Here is a 26,918-nt window from a genome sequence, read left to right on the forward strand (position 1 = left end):
ATCGTTTCGTGCACGCTATACAGACAAAGCATAACGTTCATAGAGAAGGAAACGAGAGAGTGCAGAATGTAGTGTTACAGTCATAGCTAGGGTGTAGAGAAAGATCAACTTAATGCAAGGTAGGTCCATTCAAAAGTCTGACGGCAGCAGGGAAGAAGCTGTTCTTGAGTAGATTGGTACGTGACCTCAGACTTTTGTATCATTTCCTGATGGGAGAAGGTGGAAGAGAGAATGTCCGGGGTGCGTGGGGCCCTTAATTATGCTGGCTGCTTTGCCGAGGCAGCGGGAAATGTAGACAGAGTCAATGGATGGGAGGATGGGAGGGATTAAAGCCAATGATTAGGGCTTGTTGCCTGGAATATCCCAAGGATTGGGGTAAAGAAGTTTCATTTTTGTTATTTCCCATTGCATCGATTGAATCAACGAGGTTTAGTCCTCTTGAGTTAGTCCATGGACGTGAAATGTGGAGGCCTCTTGAGTGAATTAAAGAAGGAATCATGGGCTGGAAGAAAGAAATTGCATTGTTTGATTCTATGTCCAACTCTCGAGGCCGGCTGTCGAAAGCTTGCACCACAGCTGAGGAACATCTTAAAGATTCCCAACAAGTAATGAAAACCCGAATGGATGAATCAGTGGATCCCAGATCTCGTCAATCTGGGTGGTGAGTCACTGAAAGTTAATTTATTGGAACTTATTATGTTAATAAATGACTCAATGTGATAAAGTCTATAATTAGTACCCCAGGTAGAAGGAACCTCAACAAGTGTGTCATATAAATATGTCACCTTTGCGGTGATTTTCCGAAAACTGTTTTTGCTCTTTGTGCAGGCCTCAAACAAGCCACTGGAACCCGAGTAAATGGTTAATCAAAAGCGGAGATTGGAATGGATGGTACTATGACAAGGGGGCTAGTGCTTCAGTAAGTATACGTCCAGTTATAAGAAAGAGAAAGGGTAGCATGAACACACTGGAAGGATCACACGATAAGGCAGAGATGGAACGTTATAAGGTTGAACCTTCCCTGGTAGGATTGGCTGATACGAAGGTATTTGGAAATTTAGCCAGAATGTTATACCCTCTTCTAGGGAAGTCTCAGGGTGACATAGCCAAACAACTGATTAAATATGCAGTCAGCGTGCAGTGATAAACCAAGGCAAAAGTCTTTAGCTCTACATGATGTTGTTGTGGGAAATACTGCACCAATCAAACAAAACCCTTATCAACTTTTGGCTCAACTAAGAGAGGAAATTAAATTCACAATGGACAATGCCATCATTGAACCCAGTCAAAGCAAAGGGAGTTCTCCAGCTGTGCTGGTGCTGAGGTGCTGGTAGATCACTTAGGCTCCGTATTGACTACCAGAGGATCAATGCAAGAGCAGATTTAATTCCCCGACTGGAGGACTACATTGATAGAGTGGGAAGTTCGAACTTTGCTCGTAAAATTGACTAGCTTACAGGTTATTGACAAGGGAGGCATGGTGGCACAGTGGTTCGCACTGCTGCCTCACAGAGCCAGGGACCTGGGTTCGATTCCTGGATTGAATCACTCTCTGGGCCCGATTTTACCATTGCGTCGCGCCCGTGGTAAGGTTGGTGTGAGGCCATTAACGCGATCCGTGCCCGTGTCCGCGCAGATTGCCACTTTACCAAAACCCGGGAATGGCGGCAATCTGATTCGTGCCCGAAACGGACGCAACGGCAATTTAAATGCATTTGCATGCATTTAAATTGAATTAATGAAATGCCCGCCCAACTGTATCAGCATTTTCCCCTTTACCACCGCAGTCGCTGATCCGGAATCGCGTCGAAATGAACCTGCTGAATAAAAGTCTGAATCAGGCATTCCAGCTGCTGAAGAGCGTGTTCAGTGCTTCCAACAGCTCTCTGACTCAGATCAGTGGTGAGGGGGGGAGGAGGGAGGCAGGTCAGATCGTTCTCTGGTGGGGGGGGGCGGGGGAGGGGAGTGAGGTCAGATCGGTGTCTGGTTAGGGTGGGGAGGGAGGAGGCGGGTCAGATGTATTTCTGGTGGGGGCGGGGGGAGGTGGGTGGAGAGAGGGCTGATCATTGTCTGGTGGGGAGGGAGGAGGAGGCGGATCAGATGTTCCTCTGGGGGGGTGGTGAGTAAGGCCAGACCATTCTTGGGGGGGGGATGAGTGAGGCCAGATCATTCTCTGAAGGCAGGGAGGATGGAGGCGGGTAAGATGCACCTCTGGTGGGGGGGGGGGGGGGGGGGGGGGGGGAGGGAGGGAGGCCCGATCACTCACTGGTGGGAGGGGGGAGGCAGATGGATCGCTGGTGGGGGGTGGGGGGGGGGGCGGGGGGGCAGGGGGGTCTGCTGCCACTCTGCGGGCGATCGGTGGGGGGGGAGGGGGGCAGGGGTGGCGATCGGTCTGGGTAGCGGCGGGGGTTGATAAGGGGGGCAGTGATGTCTGTGGGTAGTGGGAGGGGTGGATAAGGGGGACAGTGATATGTGTCGGGGCTATCGCTCCCACTTTTCGCTCTCGGGCCGCTTTCTCTGCTTTCTGCGGCCCAGGAGCGATCTGACATGGGCACGTTTTTTCAAATTTTTTTCTATCTGCGCATGCGCAGTTCAGAGCTCTGATCGTTTCGGACACGCTAAGCACCCCCACAGCACGAATGGGCCTGGCGATTTTTTTTTCAGACTGAGTGCATATGAGCAATGAAGGCAGATTTCCAAGTCGGATCTGCATTACGCCCAGATTCAGCACTTAGAATGAAAATGGTAAAATCAGGCCCTCTGTGTGGAGTCTGCACATTCTCCCCGTGTCTGCGTGGGTTTCCGCCGGGTGCCCTGGTTTCCTTTCACAGTCTGAAAGACGCGCTGGTTAGATGCATTGGCCATGCTAAATTCTCCCTCAGTGTATCCGAACAGGTGCCAGAGAGTGGCGACTTGGGGATTTTCACTGTAACTTCATTGCAGTGTTAACGTAAGCCGACTTGTGACACTAATAAATAAACTCAAGTTCTATTAATCAAACAGGCCAAAGAAACCTCTGGGTTTGTAACCCCTGACAGCCTGTACCAATGCAAAGTCGCCTGGGTTGAAGAATGTTCCTGCTAACTCTCAGAGGCTAACCAAGCAAGTAATTGCCGATTACACATTGTGTTCTGTATATCGATAATCTGTTGGTCTACATTAGCACAGGAGAATATGTGGAGCACCAAAGTGCACTATTTGATTGTCTACTTCATTACATCCATAATTACAAATGAGTTTGCAACACAAGTACGAAATGCCCTGTTTGGAGCATCTGTAATTACAGAGGAATTTATAAAACAATCACAGAATGACCTGACCTTTAACACAAACCATATCCGTAGTTCATTCCAAATCATGAACTTTGTTTATCTATCCTGACGTTTGCTGGAGTGCCAAGTCATCTGCATATATTAGTTTGACCCTGAGGTCAGGCAATCAGTTTATTACAGCATAACTCATTTGATGTTTCATCAACTTCTTTTATTCTGACCCCAGCGGTCATCTTCCTGAGTTCATCATGAACTAGGCCATGCCAATTGAGTTATCAGTTCCCTGGCCAGGCCGAAAGGTCATATCCCGTAAACATCCATTCGTGTTTCTTTTTACTGCAAACACTTTGAATTTTATATCTGCAACTTGGCCAAGCCTGGGCGATCCCACGATGCTTCCTGATGTCATTTCACATTGAATGTCAAGGGGCAACGTCGCATGGCCAATCAACCTAACCCACGCATTTTTGGATTGTGGGAGGAAACCGGAGCACCCGGAGGAAACCCACGCAGACATGGGGAGAACGTGCAAACTCCACATTGACGGGTGACCCAAGGCCAGAATTGAACCTGGGTCCCTGGCGTTGTGAGGCAGCAGTGCTAACCACTGTGCCACCACATTGAGTCTGCACCATATCTCCAACAGAAAATCCTACCCTGGTCCTCGCCCCCTGCCCTATCCCCATAACTCCACACAGTTTACCATAGCTAAACCACCTAGCCTACACATCTTGGGACACTAAGGGGCAATTTAGCGTGGCTAATCCACCTAACTTTGCACTGTGGAAGGAAACCGGAGCACCCAGTGGAAACCCAGGTAGACACAGGGAGAATGTGCAAATTCCACACAGACAGTCATCCAAGGCCAGAATTGAACCCGGGTCCCTGGCACTGTGAGACAGCAGCGCTAACCACTGTGCCACCGTGCAGACCAAGAGGATATAGTATTGCTAGATATCCCAGCTCAAGATGTCATTCATTTCCAGTCTGGTTGGATCTGTCGCATCTTTAGTGCAGGCCGCCTCCTGGGATGTTTCTGTCCGTAACACACACTCTGCAACTACACACATAGGGAGCCTGCCCTCTACAGTCACATCAGCAGCAGCCCAACCTAGGGTCAAGAATGACACTAAGTTTGTAAGCAGCCTGGCTCAGCCGCTGCAGTTGTGAGGGAGAGGGATGGAGTCAGGCTGGAGTTTGTACAGGCCACGGGGGGGGCAAATTACTATGTATCCAGCACTGGACATCAGACAAGCTGGTCACTTGGAGAGCGTGGAGGAGTCGAGGGGAGGTGGTGGTGAGGGAGAGCTGGGTGTCGTCAGTGCACATGGGACAATTAATGCTGTGCTTTCGGGTGTATCCGAGGGGCAGTATATAGGTGAGAAATAGGATGGGGCCAAGGATGGATCCTTGGAGGGAACCAGCGGTAAGGGAGCAGGATCAGGAAGAGAAGTCATTGCACCTGACACTCCAGCTCAATGAAATAGAAATAGATCAAAATGGAACTGGGGAAGTCAATAATTCAGTGGGTTTATGTTGCTAACTGAATCAGTGTTGGTCAGAGAGGATGGAAATGATTGACGGGAGTGGTTGTCACTCCAGGAACAATGGTGGAATGACTGTTTTTCTCAGAGTGTTATTGGAACAAAGGATCCTTTACCAGAAAGTGGCTTTTTAAAAAATAATAGATGGCGCAGTGGTTAGCACTGCTGCCTCACAGAGCCAAGGACCCGGGTTCGATTCCGGCCTCGGGTCACTGGAGTTTGCACATTCTCCCCGTGTCTGCATGGGTTTCCTCCAGGTGCTCCGGTTTCCTCCCACAGTCCAAAGATGTGCAGGTTAGGTGGATTGGCTATGTCAAATGTGTGGGGTTATGGGAAAGGGCAGGGGATAGGGCCTGGGTAAGATACTCTGTCAGAGAGTTGGTGCAAACTCAATGGGCCAAATGGCCTATTCTTCACTGTGGGGATTCTATAATTCTATGATTCTATGATGGGATGTGGGCATTGCAGCTTAGGCCAACGTTTATTGCCCATCCCTAATTGCCCTTGAGAAGGTGGTGGTGAGTTGCCTTCTTAATCGCTGCAGTCAGTGTGGTGTGGGTACATCTAAGGTGCTGTTCGGGAGGAAGTTCCAGGATTTTGATCTAGTGACATTGAAGGAACGGCGAAATATTTCCAAGTCAGGGTGGTGAGTGACTTGGAGGGAAACTTCCAAGTGATGATGGTCCCAGGTGTCTACTGCACTTGTCCTTCTAAATGGTAACCGTCATATATTTGGAAGGTGCTGTCTCGGGAGTCTTGGTGAATTCCTGCAGTGCATCTTGTAGATGGTACACACTGCTGCCACTGTACGATGGTGGTAGAGGGGTTGAATGTTTATGGATGGGGTGTCAATGTCTGCTTGGTCCTGGATGGTAAAAGTTAAAGTTTATTTATTAGTCACAAGTAGGCTGACATGAACACTGCAATGAAGTTACTGTGAAAATCTCCTAGTTGCCACATTCCGGCGCCTGTCCGGGTACACTGAGGGAGAATTTAATATGGCCAATTCACCTAACCAGCACATGTTTTGGAGTGTGGGAGGAAACCATAGTACCCGGAGGAAACCCATGCAGAACATAGAACATAGAACAGTACAGCACAGAACAGGCCCTTCGGCCCACAATGTTGTGCCGAGCTTTATCTGAAACCAAGATCAAGCTATCCCACTCCCTATCATCCTGGTGTGCTCCATGTGCCTATCCAATAACCGCTTAAATGTTCCTAAAGTGTCTGACTCCACTATCACTGCAGGCAGTCCATTCCACACCCCAGACACGGGAAGAAAGTGCGGACTCCGCATAGTGACCCAAGCCAGTATTCGAACCCAGGTCCCTGGCGCTGTGAAAAAGCAATGCTAATCAGTGTGGCACCGAGCCGCCCCATGGGTGGTGTCGAGCTTCTTGAGTGTTGTTGAAGCTGCACTCATTCAGGCAAGTGCAGATATTCCATCACACTCCTGACTAGTGCCTTGATGGTGGATGGTGGACAGGCTTTGGGGAGACAGGAGGTGAGTTACTCACCACAGGATTCCCAGCCTCTGACCTGCTCTTGTCGTCACCGTGTTTATATGGCTGGGTCCAGTTCAGTTTCTGGTCAATGATAATTCCCAGGAGGTTGATAGTAGGGGATTCGGCAATGATAATGCCACTGAATGTCAAGGGGTGATGGTTAGATGCTCTCTTGTTGTAAGGCTGAAACTTGATCTTACTGTGAAAGGAATCACAGAATCCTACAGTGCAGAAGGAGGCCATTCGGCCCATCGAGTCTGCACCAACCACAATTCCACCCAGGCCCTATCCCCATGAATTTACCCTAGCTAGTCCTCCTGACACTAAGGGTCAATTTAGCATGGCCAATCCACTTAACCCACGCATCTTTGGACTGTGGGAGGAAACTGGAGCAGCCGAAGGAAACCCACGCAGGCACGGGGAGAATGTGCAGACTCCACCCATACAGTGACTCAAGCGGGGATTGAACCCGGGTCCCTGGCCCTGTGAGGCAGCAGTGCTAACCACTGTGCCATCATGCCGCCCAATAAGTGGATCAAATCTTGGATTTAGGCAAATATTGAAAAGGAACGCTATAAAAGGGCCGGTATGAGATGTTAGCAATTACCAATGGGCAGTGGTTCCCTCCTTTCCTGTCATTTCAATGACTGTAAGAAGTCTCACAACACCAGGTTAAAGTCCAACAGGTTTATTTGGTAGCAAATACCATTAGCTTTCGGAGCGCTGCTCCTTCGTCAGATGGAGTGGAAATGTGCTCTCAAACAGTGCACAGAGACACAAAATCAAGTTACAGAATACTGATTAGAATGCGAATCCCTACAGCCAGCCAGGTCTTAAAGGTACAGACAATGTGGGTGGAGGGAGCATTAAGCACAGGTTAAAGAGATGTGTATTGTCTCCAGACAGAACAGCTAGTGAGATTCTGCAAGCCACATCATTTCAATGACTGTCAGGGGATTTTCAAAAGGCTGATTAGTCAAGATGTGATTCTCTCACTTGAAGGTGAGAATGTGTGATTTATTTATGTGGCGTTCCAGTTTACAGGATCTGTGAATTCTTAACAATCCCTTCTCCAGACAGCTGAAATTCTTGAGTTCATTACTAATGTGCACTAAACAATTATTCATCCTTGCAGTGTGACTCAAGTCTGTATTGACGCACTCTATTACCCAAATGACATCACGGAAATTTAAAAGAATTCATTTGCAATAAGAGCTCTGGACACCCCATTTTAGCAAGGATATCAAGATTGTGAAGAGACACAGAGGAGATTGATCAAACTTTTGGCAAAGATGAGGGTCTTCAGTGAATGTGGAGAGACTGGAGAAGCTGGGATTGTTCTCCTCAGAGCAGAGAAGGCTAAGAGGAGATTTAATAAAGGTGTTCAGAATTACGCAGGGTTTGGAGAGAGTGAATAAGGAGGAACTATTTCAGTAAGCAGAAGATACTGATAATTGACAAAAGAAGGGAGATGAGGAGGAATTTGTTGAGCAAGTTAGGTTAGGTGGATTGGTCTTGCTAAATTGTCCCTTAATGTCCAGAGATGTGTACGTTAAGTGGATTGGCCATGCTAAATTGCCCCTTAGTGTCCAATGATGTGTAGGTTAGATGGATTGACCATGCTAAGTTGCCCCTTAGTGTCCAAAGATGTGTAGGTTAGGTGGATTAGCCATGCTAAATTGCCCCTTAGTGTCCAAAGATGTGCAGGTTAGGTGGATTGACCATGCTAAATTGCCCCTTAGTGTCCAATGATGTGTAGGTTAGGTGGATTCACCATGCTAAATTGCCCCTTCGTGTCCAAAGATGTGCAGGTTAGGTGGATTGACCATGCTAAATTGCCCCTTAGAGTCCAAAGACCTGTAGGTTAGATGGATTAGCCATGCTAAATGTGTGCGGTTATAAGGATAGGGTAGTGGAGAGAATCCGAGTACGATACTCTGTCAGAGAGTTGGTGCAGACTCAATGGGCTGAATGGCCTCTTCTTCACTGTAGGGATTCTATGGTTCTATGAGTTGTGATCTGGAAGGTGCAGCCTGAAAGGGCGGTGGAAGCAGAGTCAGGAGTAACTTTCAAAAGGGAATCAAATCGATATTAAAAGGAAGAAGTTGCAGTTCAGGGAAAGAGCAGAAGAGGGGGACTGGGAACTGGCACAGGTCAGGGTGTGAATGATTATGGAACAAAGGTTGATAAATAAAGGAGCAGCACTGATCAACCACGATCTAACTGAATGCTGAAACAAGATCGAGAGTTGAACGACACCTTCCTGATCCTATATTCGTATCTTCCTGTTTGTGTAGCTTCAGTATAATGAATTGTTTTGTCAATAAACTGTTGGCAGCAACAGGATTTGATCCACTTATTGAAGTCCCAGATTCAAGAGGAGCCACTTCACAGGGAAACAATGATGTTGTGGCCTCAGACAGGCTCACAGTCTGACTGTCCTCGCTTCTCCAATTCAACTTTAACAAGTAACCTTTAAATGAATAAACCAGCCTCACCTCAGCTCTCCTGTCCTTTGCACTGAGTTAAAATAAAACTCTTTGAATGAGTCATGTTCTCTGCTTGATCAAAAAGCAGCTGGGAGAGTAAAGTGGCTTCCTCGCTGGCGCTCTCACTGGCTGGCGCCATTGCAGTCCGGAAGGATGTAAGTTACCAAGAAGGTTCTGGAGTGTCGCAATTAATCAAATCAATTGGACAGAGAGCATCAGACTATTAGCCCATGTCCCTCCCTGCCCACTTTACAATGTTCAAACACTTCAGCAGGGGTTATTATCACAGCCTTTTAAAGTTTATTTGTTAGTGTCACAACTGGGCTGACATTAACACAGCAATGAAGTTACTGTGAAAATCCCCTGCTTGCCACACTCTGGCGCCTGTTCGGGTACACTGAGGGAGAATTTAGCACGGCCAATGCACCCTAACCAGCACGTCTTTTGGACTGTGGGAGGAAACCAGAGCACCTGGAGGAAACCCACGCAGACACCGTGCAGACAGTGACCCAAGCCAGGTGAGGGATCCGATGTATGCTTAGTCTGTTTGCTTCATTTAAGCAAAGACTTCATTTTAAGATATTCCTGCCAATGCAATTACATTTAAATGCTAAACTTTTAAAGCTAACTTGACCACATTATAAACTCAGCAGGCATGCTGGGATTAGCTAGAAAAATTGACTGCATTCTTTGAAATTACAATGCTAGTGGAAACAGGCTTTCTCATGGGCCAAAACAAAACTTTTCCTGGCCACGGCTGCAAATTGTTTTTGAAAGTTAGAGACAGTGTGTACCAAACAATCTCAATACAAGATAACGGAAAACTTATCGTTCTGTATTCAGCCGTATGTTTTGAAGGTTTGTGTCAAGTCTGTTTTCGAGACCAGTACAATTCTGGCTTTTGCCAGTACCTCTCTCTCTCTCTTCAGTCTTTTTCACTTTCTGCAATGTGTTAATTTTAAATCCTGCTCAATAAAAGAAATTCAGTGTATCAGTGCTGTCTCCGTCTATTCTGAGGAATGAATGGACCCTACACTGGGAATCGAACCTGGGTCCCTGGCGCTGTGAGGCAGCAGTGCTAACCACTGTGCCGCCTGGGCTGTTATCAAGATAACAGCTTTGTCCAGGTATGTTGTTTACACTGAAGAAACTTGGCATCACAGTGCCTGCTGCTAAGCTGCCTTTTGCTGCTAAGCTCAAATGCCAGGGTACTCGACCCCGTCTCATCAAGGCATGAACTTGATCATTAACATGGCCACCAAATTACAGGAAGGATATTAATAAGGTTGAAAGAGTGCAGAGAAGGTTTACAAGGATGTTGCCGGGACTTGAGAAGCTGAGTTACAGAGAAAGGTTGAATAGGTTAGGACTTTATTCCCTGGAGCGTAGAAGAATGAGGGGAGATTTGAGAGAGGTGTATAAAATTATGATGGGTATAGATAGAATGAATGCAAGCAAGCTTTTTCCACTGAGGCTCGGGGAGAAAAAAAACTAGAGGACATGGGTTAAGGGTGAAGGGGGAAATGTTTAAAGGGAATATTAGGGGGGGCTTCTTCACACAGAGAGTGGTGGGAGTTTGGAATGAGCTGCCAGATGAAATGGTGAATGCGGGCTCACTTTTAACATTTAAGAAAAACTTGGTCAGGTACATGGATGAGAGGGGTGTGGAGGGATATGGTCCAGGTGCAGGTCAGTGGGACTAGGCACAAAAATGGTTCGGCACAGCCAAGAAGGGCCAAAAGGCTTGTTTCTGTGCTGTAATGTTCTATGGTTCTATGGTTCTAACATGGGCACGTCACAAGACACTGAAAGGTGAGTGGTGGCCAGGGCTTTTAAAAGTCTCGTTCTCAAAGCACTTTACAGCCAATGAAATACTTTCAAAGTGTTGTAATGTAGGCACTGCACAGCAAGATCCCATAAACAACACTGAGCTGAATGACTGGATAATCTATTTTTAATGGTATTGGTCAGTGGATACATTTAACTCAGAAATATGACCACTGAGCAAAGTCAAAAAGTGAGTGGTAATTCATGCCCAGTGTATTAGTGCTGGGCACAATACTGGTCTGCATATTATTAAAAAAGAAGATCAAAGCATCAGGTAGGATTCAGAAAAAAGATTTACCAGACTGATAAAGAACTGAGAGATTACAGCCACCATGAAGGATTCGACATGCTGGTGCGGAATCTAATGTCCTCTCCCATGGCAGGCTTGGTGGAAGAGGGCATTGAATCAAGGCAGGGGCTGGTGGTGGGAGGCCCTGCCAGGTTTCTCCTTCCACCCCAATTAAATTGGTCAGGGGAAAGCCAGGAGAGAGTCCCCTTGTCCTGCTGCCAACTGCAGCCCTTACAGGAGCAAATAGCATCCACTTAAAGGATGCCCACTGTTGCTGGTATTCCCCCAGTGATGGGTTCTTTGTGCGGGAAGCACGACAAGCAAAACCTGGTGGGGGTGGGGGGTTGGGGGTGGGTTCTTGCCGGTGGGTTCCCTTTTGAGGGACGCAACATTGGGAAGGTTGGTGGGGGGCAGTGGGATGGGTGGAGCATGCTAAGAGCCACCCCCTGCCCTTGCTGCCCCTCCCCCCACCCTGCAACCCCCTTCCCACTATTGCTCTTCCTTGTGCCTGGGACCCGCCTCAGGGCTTCAGGGGGTGTCGTACCAGCAGCAGCCACCAGCTCCCTGATGGCGCTGCTGAGTACAGAGGGACTGCCTGACTCTAATTGGCCAACAGTCCTTGGCAAGCTGGACTTCAGCGCACCCGGGTCCTTGACCCCAGGCATGGCCCAAAGCTGGCCTGTTTAATGCCTGAGTGGGACAAGATGCTGAGGGCCTTCCCTAGGCGACAGTGCAGGAACTCTCCAGGAAGCGGACAAGATTGGCTCCCGTTGCCTCCACAAGATTCTGCCCATGGATTTAGTCTGACATTGAGAGAGGGCACGGGGAATCAGCTGCACATCGTGAGGACAGAGAAATATTTCCAGAAAGTGGCCAATTGTAGGTTTCAACCACATGCCGGCATGGACAGAGTACGCAGACAGCTGCAGGCTGAGCTCACGGGATGATCAGAGACAATTTGCATGGAACACAATATGTGTCTGGGCCCTACATCCCCATGTTGACTGAATGTGTGGAGTAGATGGTCCAGCACAGAGCAGCATGTTTCAGATTGGCTTCGAAATGGTGTATTCAGATAAAGTTCTATCACTCGGGGGTTTGAGAATCTTTGAGACAAACAGGAGGCTTTTTGTTATTTCATTTTTGGGACATGGGCGTCACTGGCTGGCCAGCATTTATTGCCCATCCTTAGGTGCCTTTGGAAGGCAGTTGAGAGTCAACCACATTGCTGAGGCTCTGGAGCCACATGGAGGCCAGACCAGGTAAGGACGGCAGATTTCCTTCCCTAAACCAAATGGTTTTTCCGACAATCGACAATGGTTTCACGGTCATCAGTAGATTCTTAATTCCAGATATTTTTTATTGAATCCAAATTCCACCAGCTGCCGTGGTGGGATTTGAACCTGGGTCCCCAGAACATTAGCTTGTGTTTCTGGGTTAATAGTCTTGCGATTATACCACTAGGCCACTTCATGTTGGAGGACAACGAATGGAAAATGCCTTCATGTTACAGAAGACAGGGAGACTTGGAATGTTTTCCTGAGCCAAAGGATTTTCCTTCTTGAAAAAAATGCTCCGAGTTCAAACTCTATCGAATTTACACAAACAGTCAAGCAGATCCAACCGGGCTGTGCTTCACACAAACCTCCTCCAACTCTACTTCATCTCATCCTATCAAAGTATCCTTCTATTCCTTTCTCCCTCATGTGTTTATCCAGATCCCCCCCAAATGTAGCAGCACCATTTACCTCAGTAAGTCCCTGTGGTAACAAGGTCCACATCCTCACCATTCTCTGGGCAAAGATCTTTTCTTGTACCTCCCTATTAGATTTATTGCTGGCTATTTTACATTTCAGAAGTCTCACAACACCGGGTTAAAGTCCAACAGGTTTATTCGGTAGCACGAGCTTTGGGAGCGTTGTCCCTTCATCAGGTGAGTGCAGGATTTGGTTCACAAACAGGGCACAAACTCAATTACAAGATAATGATTGGAATGCGAGTCTTAACAGGTAATCAAGTCTTTACAGGTACAGACAATGCGAATGGAGAGAGGGTTAAGTACAGGTTAAAGAGATACTTGCCGTGCCTACCCCAGTCCAACGCCGGATCTCCACAGCATGGCTATTTAACATTTATGGCCCCTTTATCTGGCCTTCCTCATGAATGGAAGCATCTTCTCTACATTTACCCTAAACTCCTTCCGACTTTACAGACCTTCATCTGCTCACCCCCATCAACCTTCTCTTTCATAACAAAGCCAACACCAGCATGTCGAATCCTTCATGGTGGCTGTAATCTCTCAGTTTTTTATCATTCTGGTAAATCGTTTTCCTGAATCCTATCTGATGCTTTGATCTTCTTTTTTAATAATATGGAGACCAGTATTGTGCCCAGCACTAATACACTGCCCAAACTTTTCCAACTCTTCCCGATCTTCCGGTCCCACCAATGGGATCCCTCTCCTGTGGCAAATTCTCCGCCAGTGACAGATGTGGGACACGCAAAACCCCAAAGACATTGGCGGAACCGGAAAATCCAATGGGAGGCTGCTGGAGGTGGGGGGGGGGGGGGGGTGGGGGTGGGGGGGCGTGGGGGGAGAGGGGGTGGGGGTGGGGGGGGTGGGGGTGGGGGGGGTGGTGGGTGGGGGGGCGCGGGGGGAGCTGGAGAATCCATGACAGATTTGACACAGAGGTAGTGCAAAGGCAGGGGTGAAGACATCGTATTACAGAATGGGAATAGGCCTTGGTTATGGAGAGGATAGTGAGGTGGAAGACAGTGGTGCAGTGGTATTGTCACTGGACTAGTAATCCAGAGAATAATCGGGGACCCTGCGTTCAAATCCCACCACAGCAGATGTTTAAATTTGAATTCAATAAACAAAGGGTGGAATTTTATCATCCTGCCCGCCGTGGGAATCATCGCGGGCGGGACAGGACCATGCAAAGGTCCATTGACGTCAAGCGGGATTTTCCAGTCTTGGGGCGAGTGCAGCTGGAAAGCCCCAATCAAAAAGCCCAACCATGAAACCATTGTTGATTGTCATAAAAACCCACCTGGTTCTCTAATGTAATTTAAGGAAGAAATCTGTCCTTACCCGGTCTGGCCGACATGTGACTCCAGACCCACAGCAATGTGGCTGACTCTCAAATGCCCTCTGAAATGGAGGGCAGTTGTGGATGGGCAATAAATGCTGGCCCAGCCAGCGACACCCACAGCCTCTGAGCTAATAAGAAAAACACACGTTAGGGTCAGGCAAGCCTCCCGAAATTGGAAGTGATTTGGTTCAAGCTGAGACAGTGACCGGGGAGAGGGATGGACCCAATAACGAGGGAACAGAGTTTGTGTCTGGGACCGATGACAATGGTTTTTCTTCACCTAATTATTAATCTGAAGAAGGCCAACAACAAATCAGAAGAAACAGCCGAAGATGCCATTCACGCAGCTCCTCGGGAATGACTGTCGAGGTTACGGCAGACAATTGGGGCAACACCAATGGGGCAATCAGAAACTTATTTCAGCTTGTACTGGATCCCAGGAACAGTGGCAGCGTTCATCCACTTCATTCTCAATTCCCCAATTCAATCAGATTCTTCTGACACTTGTAAATGTCAGGCTCTGGGCGGCACGGTGGTTAGCACTGCTGCCTCACAGCGCCAGGGACCCGGTTCAATCCCCGGCCTCGGGTCACTGCCTGTGCAGAGTCCATATGTTCTCCCCATGCCTGTGTGGGTTTCCTCCGGGTGCTCCGGTTTCCTCCCACAGTCAAAAGATGTGTGGGTTAGGTTGATTGGCTATGTTCAATTGACCATAATGTAAGGGGGATTAGCGGGGTAAATATGTGGGGTTACGGGAATAGGGCCTGGGTGGGATTGTGGTCGGTGCAGACTCGATGGGCCGAATAACCTCTTTCTGCAGTGTAGGGATTCTATGATTCTACGATTCCTTTTCAGCCTATCCCATAAGTGTCAGCTGTGGCTCAGGGGGTAGACTTTGGCATCTGACTCAAAAGGTTGGTTCCAGTGTATCTCCAGAGACTTGAGCACAAATATTGACTCTCCATTGCAGTACAGAGGGTCAGAACTGAGGGAGTGCCACACTCTCCGAGGGTCAGTACTGAGGGAGTGCTGCACTGTCAGAGGGTCAGTACTGAGGGAGTGCAGCACTGTCAGGGGGTCAGTACTGAGGGAGCACCGCACTGTCAGAGGGTCAGTACTGAGGGAGTGCAGCACTGTCAGAGGGTCAGTACTGAGGGAGCACCGCACTGTGAGAGGGTCAGTACTGAGGGAGCGCCGCACTGTCAGAGGGCCAGTACTGAGGGAGTGCCGCACTATCAGAGGGTCAGTACTGAGGGAGTGCCACACTGTCGCAGGGTCAGTACTGAGGGAGTGCTGCATTGTCAAAGGGTCAGTACTGAGGGAGTGCTGCATTGTCAAAGGGTCAGTACTAAGGGAGTGTTGCACTGTGAGAGGGTCAGTACTGAGGGAGTGCTGCACTGTCAGAGGGTCAGTGCTGAGGGAGTGTTGCACTGTCAGAGGGTCAGTGCTGAGGGAGTGCTGCACTGTCGCAGGGTCAGTTCTGAGGGAGTGCCGAACTGTCAGAGAGCCAGTGCTGAGGGAGTGCTGCATTGTGAGAGGGTCAGTACTGAGGGAGTGCTGCATTGTCAGAGGGTCAGTATTGAGGGAGTGCTGCACTGTCAGTGGGTCAGTACTGAGGGAGTGCTGCACTGTTGCAGGGTCAGTTCTGAAGGAGTGCCGCACTGTCAGAGAGTCAGTGCTGAGGGAGTGCTGCACTGTGAGAGGGTCAGTACTGAGCGAGTGCTGCATTGTCAGAGGGTCAGTACTGAGGGAGTGCCGCACTATCAGAAGGTCAGTACTGAGGGAGTGCGGCACTGTCAGAGGGTCAGTACTGAGGGAGTGCCGCACTGTCAGAGGGTCAGTACTGAGGGAGTGCCACACTGTCGCAGGGTCAGTACTGAGGGAGTGCTGCATTGTCAGAGGGTCAGTACTGAGGGAGTGCCGCACTGTCAGAGGGTCAGTACTGAGAGAGTGCTGCATTGTCAAAGGGTCAGTGCTGAGGGAGTGCTGCACTGTTAGAGGGTTAGCACTGAGGGAGTGCTGCACTGTCAGAGGGTCAGTACTGAGGGAGTGCCGCACTGTCAGAGGGTCAGTACTGAGGGAGTGCCACACTGTCGCAGTGTCAGTACTGAGGGAGTGCTGCATTGTCAGAGGGTCAGTACTGAGGGAGTGCCGCACTGTCAGAGGGTCAATACTGAGAGAGTGCTGCATTGTCAAAGGGTCAGTACTGAGGGAGTGCTGCACTGTTAGAGGGTTAGCACTGAGGGAGTGCTGCACTGTCAGAGGGTCAGTACTGAGGGAGTGTCGCACTGTCAGAGGGTCAGTACTGAGGGAGTGCCACACTGTCGCAGTGTCAGTACTGAGGGAGTGCTGCATTGTCAGAGGGTCAGTACTGAGGGAGTGCCGCACTGTCAGAGGGTCAATACTGAGAGAGTGCTGCATTGTCAAAGGGTCAGTACTGAGGGAGTGCTGCACTCTTAGAGGGTTAGCACTGAGGGAGTGCTGTACTGTCACAGGGTCAGTACTGAGGGAGTGCCGCACTGTCAGAGGGTCAGTACTGAGGGAGTGCCACACTGTCAGAGGGTCAGTACTGAGGGAGTGCCACACTGTCAGAGGGTCAGTACTGAGGGAGTGCCACACTGTCAGAGGGTCAGTACTGAGGGAGTGCCGCACTGTCTGAAGGTCAGCACTGAGGGAGTGCCGCACTGTCAGAGGGTCAGTGCTGAGGCAGTGCTGCATTATTGGAGGCTCTGTCAGATGCACGTAAAAATCTCATGGAACTACATTTGAGAATAACGGGGGAGTTCTCCCAGTGTCTTGACCAATATTTACCCATGAACTAACCTGACAGAAAACAGATTAGCTGGTCCTTGTCACACTGCTCTTGTGGGATCTTGCTGTGCACAGATTTCTTAGAAATCTTAGAAACCCTACAGCACAGAAAGAGGCCATTCGGCCCATCGAGTCTGCACCGACCACAATCCCACCCAGGCCCTACCCCCATATCCCTACATATTTACCCACTAATCCCTCTAACCTACACATTTGTTGCCAGCTTTCCCAGATTCCAACAGTGACTGCACTTCAGAGTTACTGCATTCGCTCTAAGGCACAGTTGGAACATCCTGAGGTTGTGAAAGACATGATAGAAATGCAAGTCTTGTTACCTTCTCCGGGGAGATACAGATTTGTCCAGCAACACCACGCCACCTCCCTTCTCAGTGATGTTAGATTTTTAACCACAGACGCAATTGTGGTCGGAATGATTCAGCGTGACCTTTATGTCAAGCTCATAAAGAATGCCTGACTGAAGATTACATTCTGAGCCTATTTAACATTTGCTGCAGTTAAGGACTCTCACATTCCAGCTGAACAGATAGAAATATCTGTTATTATCTGGGGGGGACTGCAGGCTCTGGTCTAATGCAATACTCTGCCGAGATCCCCTTGGAGCGGTTTCCAATTATTGCGCACTTTTTAAGGTTACTGTGTCCCATTGAATAAAAATAAAGGGCACTGAGCCCGGCTTCTTGAGCTCTGATGACAAGCTGGCTTCTGATTAAACCTCAAGCTGAGAGAAACAGCACTGAAATGTTCTGTACTGACAACATGTGGCTATGAAGACACCAGCAATTTATCCCGTCTAGAGATCTCCCTTTGTCCACGGTTTTACCAAATGATTTATTCAATTTAAAACACATTAACACATCCTGTTCAAATAAAGCTTGTACTGTATATGTTAATCATGTACAGCGTAATTTTAAAGACATCAAGTTCCCCTTATTGAACCAGCAGGAGGGGATGGATCCTCTGCATTTCGCCTCATGGTATGAAACAGAACAGATCATTCAGCTCATCATGACTGTGTTAGCTCTTTGAAATAGCTATCCAATTAAAGTTTATTTATTCATCACAAATACATTAACACTGCAATGAAGTTACTGTGAAATTCCCATAGTCGCCACACTCCGGCGCCTGTTTGGGTACACTGAGGGAGAATTTAGCACGGCCAATGCACCTAACCAGCACGTCTTTCGGACGCAGAAACCGGAGCACCCGGAGGAAACCCATGCAGACACGGGGAGAATGTGCAGACGCCACACAGACAGTAAACAAGCTGGGAATCGAACCGGGGCCCCTGGTGCTGTGAGGCAGCAGTGCTAACCAGCGTGCCACCGTGACGCCCCACTCCCCCACACTTTCCCCCAAAACCTTACAAATCTTTCCCCTTAATGCGTTTATCCAGTTCTCCTTTGAAAGCTACTATTGAATCTGCTTCAGGCAGCGCCTTCCAGATCATAACTCACAGAGTTTGAAAAAATGCCTCTTCATCTCTGGCTCTGGTTGTTTCTCAGTCACCTTAGAGCCGAGCTCTGAAGTTCTGGGGCCAGAAACAGTTATAAATTCGGCCAGAGACATTTCAAATTAGAACTGCACAAGCTGTTAAACATGGACTATTTATTATCTCTTCCCAGCAGACTCCCTCTGCTGGTACAAGTGTGTATGGTAACTTCAAGTGGACAAAATACATAATGCAGTTTTCACTATACTACAGTTTAAAGTTTATTTATCAGTGTCACAAGTAGGCTTACATTAACACTGCAATGAAGTTACTGTGAAAATCCCCTAGTCGCCACACTCCGGCGCCTGTTCGGGTACACTGAGGGAGAACTTAGCATGGCCAATGCACCTAACCAGCATGTCTTTCGGACTGTGTGGGAGGAAACCGGAGCACCTGGAGGAAACCCATGCAGACACGGGGAAAATAAGCAGACTCCACACAGACAGTGACCCAAGCCATGTGTCTTTTCTGGTTACAAATCGTCCTGCTAGTGGGAACAGTTTCTCCTTATTTATTCTGTCAAAACCTTTCATGATTTAGAACAGCTTTGTTCTAGCTGCTCAACCTTCTCTGCCCTGGGGAGGTCTTGCTGGTAGACCTCAATTCTCTGTCAATGTCTCTCTCTCTCTCTCGCTGACAGCTCTGGGAGACTGGCCTGCGATGGGCTTTTAAGTAGGGGCTACAGTCAGGAAGGAAGATGGTTAAGGGAGGCAAGACTGACTGAGATAGAGGAATGCAAAGATAAATTCAACGCAGAGATGCTGCTGTAACTTGGGATCAAATTAAATTAGTGAAGGACTTGGAACAGGTAGATAGAAGGGAGAATTTCTGTACTCAAAGACAGAGGGCTGCTTGGGATGTTGTAACGAGGCAAGCTCTATAAAGGAATATAGCTGGATACAATAACGGGAATGGAATGTGGCCAGATGGATAAATCCCTCCATAGTCAAAACCCACAACCTCCCCAGTCTGAGATAGCCAGCCTTTCCTTTCGATTCCCAAACTCCAATCACCGTGCATCTTATTTTCTTTCTTCTCCATCATTGGTGGCACTTCAATCATCTCCGTCCTGCTCCCATGGTACTCTTCCCCAAACCCCTCCACTTCTCCAATCTCTCCTCAAACCGCACCTTTCCTCTAGCTCCCCTAACTCTCCAACCATAACAGCTCACCCTGCCGAACAAGCCATTATCTCCTCAAGGTCACTATGGGTGGGCAACAAGTCAGAGCCTTGCCAGTGATGCCCATCAACAACTTACACTTTCATAGTGCCTTCATAATAGTAAAATGTCTAAGACCCTTGCGAAGGCTACAAAATCCCCACAGTGCAGGAGGCCATTTGGCCCATCGAGTCATGGAATCATAGAATCCCAACAGTACAGAAGGAGGCCATTCGGCCCATCGCGTCTGACCACAATCCCATCCAGGCCCTATTCCCGTAACCCCACACATTTACCCTGCTAATTCTTCTAACACTGAGGTCAATTTTAGCATGGCCGATCCACCTAACCCGCACATCTTTGGACTGTGGGAGGAAACCAGAGCACCCAGAGGAAACCCATCCAGACACGGGGAGAAAGTGCAAACTCCACACAGTGACCCAAGGCCGGAATCAAACCCAGGTCCCTGGCGCTGTGAGGCAGCAGTGCTAACCACTGTGTCACCGTGCCACCCTTCGTGTCTGCACCAACTCTCCGAAAGAGCATCTCACCTATGCCCTCCCCTCCACCCTATCCCCATAACCCTGCACATTTAGCATGACTAATCCACCTAACCTGCACATCTTTGGACTGTGGAGGGAAACCGGAGCACCCGGGGGAAAACCCACACAGACACAAGGAGAACATGCAAACTTCACACAGTCATCCAAGGCCGGAATTGAACCCAGGTCCCTGGTGCTGTGAGACAGCAGTGCCAATCACTGTGCCACCGTGCCACCCTTAAGGAGCTATTAAGTCTGGTGAAATAATTTGTTAAACAAGTTTGCCTTACAAGAAAGGACTTGAAGGAGAGAGAGAGCGAGGCGGAAAGATTTTGAGAGGGAATTCCAGAGTTGAAACTGGTGGTTGCAGGCATGGTTGCCAATAGTGGAGTAATAAAAATCAGAGATACTCAAGAGGCCGGAATGAGAGATGGACAGAGGTCTCGGAGAGTTCTGGTAGGAGATTACAGAGATAGTGAAGCCAGGAAGGGATTTGAAAATAAGGATGAGAATTTTAAAGTTGAGGCTTTGCTGGACCAGAAACCAATGAAGGTCAGTGAGGTGATGGATGAAGAGAAGCTGCTGTGAGGACCTGGACGGCAGCGTATTATCACCCAGAGTGAATTAAAAACATTGTGTTCATTAGCTTATTTTATTTAAGATTTTCATCGATTGTCTAACCTCTCAGTTTGTGTTATATCAGAGCTCCATCACCTGGCAATGCCAAGCCTTTACACCCAGCTTTGAATTCACCAAGTTTGAGGAGAGTTCCTGACGGGAATTGTTCTGGAATCTCTCGAAGTTAAAGATTCATTTCCAGGAATCTTCTGCGAGCAAAAATTCTGGAGAAAATTCACAAGGGCATCAAACAACGTGGCCGGATCTGTACCACCTCGCCCGCCACGGAATCGGCGCGGGTCCGACAACAGAAATCTCCGTTGATCTCTGGCTGGAGTTTCCGGTCTCACCCGAGTGAGGTCATAAAATCCCGCCCCAGTGTTTCTTTTACTTTCTTTGAATATTTCTGTTTGTTTTTTTATAAAGGTGTTGGAGATGGAGAGGGGTAAAAAAGGATGATGACTATTAGTCCAAAAATGTAGAAACCTAGAAATTAGCAGCAGGAGTAGGCCATTCAACCTTTCGCTCCTGCTCCGCCATTCAACATGATCATGGCTGATCCTCCATCTCAATGCCATACTCCCATGCTCTCCCTGTATCCTTTGACACCTTTAGTGTCTAAAAATCTATCTATTTCCTTCTTAAATTTATTCAGTGACTTGGCCTTCACAGCTTTCTGTGGTAGAGAATTCCATAGGTTCACCAACTCTGGGCAAAAACGTTTCTCCTCATCTCTGTCCTAAATGGCGTATCCTGAGACTGTGACCCCCTTCACCGGAATTCTACTTCCCCGCCCGCCATGGAATCGGAGCGGGTGAGGGGCGGCCAATGGGAATGTCCATTGACCTCGGGCAGGATTTTCCGGTCTCGGGTCAAACAAGGCTGTAAATCCCGCCCCTCGTTCTCGACTCCCCAGTCAGAGGAAGCAACATCCCTGCATCCTGTCTGTCCAGCCCTGTCAGAATTTAAATCGGATTATGTTCCAACATTTTGCTATGTTCCAATTGTGTATCAGAGTGACTGTTGGCTTTCCCATTGGCCATGGGAAGGTGGGGGACCATGAAGATTGACCTGTAGGGTCTGGTAGATTTCAGTTCCTTTCCGAGCGGCAATATATCTGCCGACCTGTTGAACTTCCACAGTCAGAGAGAGAGTTTGTCGATATTCCTACAAAAGATGATTGTTCGCAGGGGTGCTCCTTCGGTCACTGTACCTTCAATGTGTTTTTTTATTCATTCGTGGGACATGGGCGTTGCTGGCTGGGTCAGCATTTATTACCCATCCCCAGTTACCTAGTAAGCCTAGTGGCTTACTAGGCCATTTCAGAAGGCAGCTGAGAGTTAACCACATTGCAGTGGCTCTGGAGTCACATGTAGGCCAGACTAGGTAAGGACGACAGATTTCCTTCCCTAAAGGACATTACCGAATCAGATGGGTTCACCAACCTCATGGTCATCAGTAGATTATTAATTCCAGATTTTTTTTATTGAATTCACATTCCACCACTTGCCGTGGCGGGATTCGAACCCGGGTCCCCAGAACATTGGCTGAGTTCCTGGATTAATAGTCTAGCAATAATACCACTAGAACATCGTGTGTAAAAACTTCCAGCTGCTTTTCTCACAGCACTCACACATGGGCTGACAGGTAGACAGATACCAGTAGGTCAGTAGCAAGCAAGTTTTCAACCCTCCCCTCATCCCCCCCTCCCCATCTAGGTATATTCCAACTGGAGAACCAGAATACACTAGTCTTGTCTAGACTATGACACTCAGGGTCCTTACTGCAGATGTTAATCAGGATGTGGAGATGCCGGCGTTGGACTGCGGTGGGCACGGTAAGAAGTCTCACAGCACCAGGTTAAAGTCAAACAGGTAATCAAGTCTTTACAGATGCAGACAATGTGAATGGAGAGAGGGTTAAGAACAGGTTAAAGAGATGTGAATTGTCTCCAGCCAGGACAGTTAGTGAGATTTTGCAAACCCAGGCAAGTCGTGGGGGTTACAGATAGTGTGACATGAACCCAAGATCCCGGTTGAGGCCGTCCTCATGTGTGCGGAACTTGGCTATCAGTTTCTGCTCGGAGATTCTGTGTTATCGTGTGTCTTGAAGGCCGCCTTGGAGAACGCTTACCCGAAGATCAGAGGCTGAATGCCCGTGACTGCTGAAGTGTTCCCCAACAGGAAGGGAACACTCCTGTCTGGTGATTGTCCAGCAGTGTCCATTCATCCGTTGTCGTAGCGCCTGCATGGTCTCCCCGATGTACCATGCCTCGGGACATCCTTTCCTGCAGCATATGAGGTAGACAACGTTGGCCGAGTCGCAAGATTACCTGTTGATTACCTGTTAAGACTCACATTCCAACCATTATCTTGTAATTGAGTTTGTGTCTATATATGCCCTGTTTGTGAACCAAATCCTGCACTCACCTGATGAGGGAGCAGCGCTCCGAAAGCTCGTGATACCAAATAAACCTGCTGGACTTGAACCTGGTGTTGTGAGACTGCTTACTGATGTGAATTAGTCTTTGGATTCTTTTAGCGTTACCGTCTGGAACCACAGGGAGGGTTTCCACTGTTTTTTTAATACTTTTCCAATTCAATCAAATCAAGTCCAATTCAGAGTCTCAACAAGTTGAGACATTTCCGATCCAGGCTGGCAAGACAGGGCAAGCGACCATTTACCCTGTCTTGGGCCTGATCTACATGAGCCAAGCTGATTGGAGGAGGGAAAGCACTTCCTCCTCCAAGACTTGATCTCATTTGCATCTTAGCCAAAAGGCCGAGATACAGCTTTTAAAAATTGCTTCATATGAAACATATGAAGCTTCAATGTAACCCAATGACCTCAACCAAGTGCAGCATCCAATCCATACTACACTTGATCTTAGCCAAAAGGCCGAGAAGCGATTCCACTGTTCCTTAGAGAAACCCCCCTTGCAGCCATTCCAGTCAGTGGTTCGCGATACATTCTCAGCTACCTTCAGGGTCTGGGTCCATTTTAAACATATCAAATTCAGGTCCTTTTTAAAGTCCAATATCTCTGTGTATAATTCCCAGGAGTTTTCTCCATCACCTTAACAAACTGAGACTTCATCCTAATGAAGCTGGAGGTCTGATTCAACACTTCAAGGTCAGAATGCAAATCAGAGCCAAAATCTAACAGTTTTGCAGAGTGTTTTATTCTTTGCTCAGAGGTTTGTTGCTGTAATTATCCACTGCGGTTCTCCCGGGAATATTTAAACTGCTTCCAACCACAAAGGAGTGAGCTGCTTTCGATTGAGTTCATTAAGAGGAAGGTTATTTCTCTCACAGGACAGGATTCTCCTGTTTTGGGACTAAGTGCGGATGGAGGTGGCGATGGCGGAACCTTTCCCACCAATCAGTATAAAGGGCCAAAGATGAGGGGCTTGTCTTCTGAAGAGAAATTGAACAGTTTACGTCGATGCTGTCTGGAGTTGAGAAGAATGGGGGGAGAGCAAGCTGAGGTATCCAAGATGTTAGAGGGGATTGACGGGATAGATGTAGAGTGGATGGGCCAGATTCTTCAACCTCGCCCGCAGCTGGGATTCTCCAGTCTCGCTGCAGTGAACGGAGATTTGGCTGAGCGCCAAATTCTCGCCAGCAGCACTAGTGGGACGTGAATGACTGGAAAATTCCGCCCAATGTGTCCTCTTGTGGAGCAATCTAGAACAAAAGGTCGTAATTTTAGGATAACGGTTGGCAGATTTAAAACAGAGCTGAGAAGAAACTACTTCTCTCAAAGGGTTGTGAATCTGTGGAATTCACTACCCCAGAGTGCGATGGATGCTGGGACATTGAGTAAATTTAAGGAGGAGTTAGACAGATTTTTAATTAGTAATGGGTTGAAGGGTTATGGAGAACGGGCAGGAAAGTGGAGTCGAGACCAAGACATGATCAGCCATGATCGTACTGAATAGTGGAGTTAGCTCGAGGGACTGAATGGCCTCCTCCGACTCCCAGTTCTTATGTTCTTCCTCTTTGAGCTGACTTAGTGGCAGGACCAGCTGCCCAGAAAAATAAGGAGAGGCACCATTAATGGCACAAGAGATTTGCCTGAATTATACACTTGGTTCTCAACACCATTGGTTATCCCACCATGCTCTGCTAATCCTCCAGTGTTGAACATACACCAAGATCCATATAAACAGACTGGGTGACCCGCTTTGCAGAACACCTTCAGTCTGTCCACAAACAGGACCCAAACCTTCTTGTCGCTTGCCATTTCAACACACCATCCTGATCTCCTGTCCACATGGCCGTCCTTGGCCTTTTGGCAATGGGCAGCACGGTGGCACAGTGGTTAGCACTGCTGCCTCACAGCGCAAGGGTGCCGGGTTTGGTTCCCTCTTCGGGTCACTGTCTGCGCGGAGTCTGCACGTTTTCCCCGTGTCTGCGTGGGTTTCCTCCGGGTGCTCCGGTTTCCTCCCACAGTCTGAAAGACGTGCTGGTTAGGTGGATTGGCCATGCTAAATTCTCCCTCAGTGTACCCGAACAGGCACCGGAGTGTGGCAACTAGGGGATTTTCACAGTTACTTCATTGCAGTGTTAATGTAAGCCTATTTGTGACAATAATGAATAAACTTTAAGAACTTTAAAACAATGTTTAACTGAAGCCCAACACAAACTGGAGGAACAGCATCTCATCTTCCGATTAGGCACATTGCAGCCCTTAGTACTCAACACTGAGTTCAACAACTTCAGAGCATGAACTCTCTCCTCTACCTCCACTCCATCACCATTTATTTTATTTCATTTCTTACTTTCATCTTATTAACCCATTTTATATTCTTATTTTCATTTTTCCACTTCTAAAATCTCGCTTTCTATCTTGTTTCCCCCCTCCCGCCATCCCCCCCAACTCCGTCCCCTCACCCCAGTAGGATGGCACGGTAGCACAGTGGTTAGCACTGCTGCCTCACAGTGCCAGGGACCCCAGTTCAATTCCGGCTTTGGGTCACTGTCTGTGTGGAGTTTGCACATTCTCCTTGTGCCTGCCTGGGTTTCCTCCGGGTGCTCCAGTTTCCTCCCACACTCCAAAAATGTGCAGGTTAGGTTGATTGGTCACGCTAAATTGACCCTAGTGTCAGGGGGATTAGCAGGGTAAATATGTGGGGCTATGGGAATAGGGCCTGGGTGTGATGTTGTCAGTGCAGACTTGATGGGCTGAATGGCCTCCTTCTCTTCTGTAGGATTGTATGATTCTATGAACTGCCACATTCCTAAAATCGGCATCTTTGTTCTGCCATCTACACATTCTGACCTCTTAATGGATGCTCTTAACACCATTCCTAACCTTTATTATCATCATTTACATTCCCTTTCACTTTGTGCCTATGCTATTCCTATCAATTACAGCCCCCACCTCCTCACAGTATAAATCTTGCCCGACTTTCCTTGTTTTCAGCTCTGACGAAGGGTCATCCAGACTCGAAGCATTGGCTCTATTCTCTCTCCAAAGATGCTGCCAGACCCGCTGAGATTTTCCAGCATTTTCTGTTTTCGTTTCAGATTCCAGCATCCGCAGCATTTTGCTTTTATCCGCGTAAAGTGTGTCTGTTTTCTGGAGATAATTCCTCACTCTCAGCATCTGACAATGACGGGTTTAAACTGCACCACTTTGATAAACGCTCTGCAATGCCACCAGCGCTGACTGCACAGTCCCTATTACATAACTTCCAATTCCTTTCGGAAAGAAGGTCAAGGAGAGTGGACAACGATGATTGCTCCTGCTCTGGTGTACGGTTCAAAACCAAATTAGCTCCAGAGAACATTAATAAACAATTAGGAAATCTGAAAGACGGGAAGTGATGTACAGGTCAGAATAATTTTCTCAGACTGTGCCTGAGCAACCAAGGGGAGGGTTCAAACAGAGGGCAACACACCATGTGTATGACAATGAGTGAATGAAAGCGTAATGTATCATTTGATAAATGCTCAATGTACTGTTTAATAGCGGAAAGGAGGACATTTAAGCTTCAATTATTTTTCTTCCATAAGTCCAAGTTGATTTGTTGCTGTTGGAATGAGTTTTTGCTATTATGGCTTAATACAAAAATCGAATATTCCCAAATAAAATATTTCTATTCCACCGTCCTCCATCTTTCACATCAGAGAAAAGAAATCGCATCTGACATCACATCTTTCTTGATGCCATTTGCAGCCAATTCAATACTTTTAAAGGGCAGTCACTTTCAAAAACCATTCATTCACGGGATGTCGGCGTCGCCGGA

The 26,918-nt window shown here is 48.0% G+C and overlaps 1 pseudogene; it reads right to left on the bottom strand.

Annotated features, from left to right (window-relative positions):
* Positions 1–23,371: 23,371 nt before the first annotated feature.
* Positions 23,372–23,575, bottom strand: LOC144503229 (U2 spliceosomal RNA; annotated as a pseudogene).
* Positions 23,576–26,918: the final 3,343 nt, after the last annotated feature.

Source organism: Mustelus asterias, chromosome 13 (assembly GCF_964213995.1).
Source record: "Mustelus asterias chromosome 13, sMusAst1.hap1.1, whole genome shotgun sequence".
NCBI classification, from domain to species: Eukaryota; Metazoa; Chordata; class Chondrichthyes; order Carcharhiniformes; family Triakidae; genus Mustelus; species Mustelus asterias.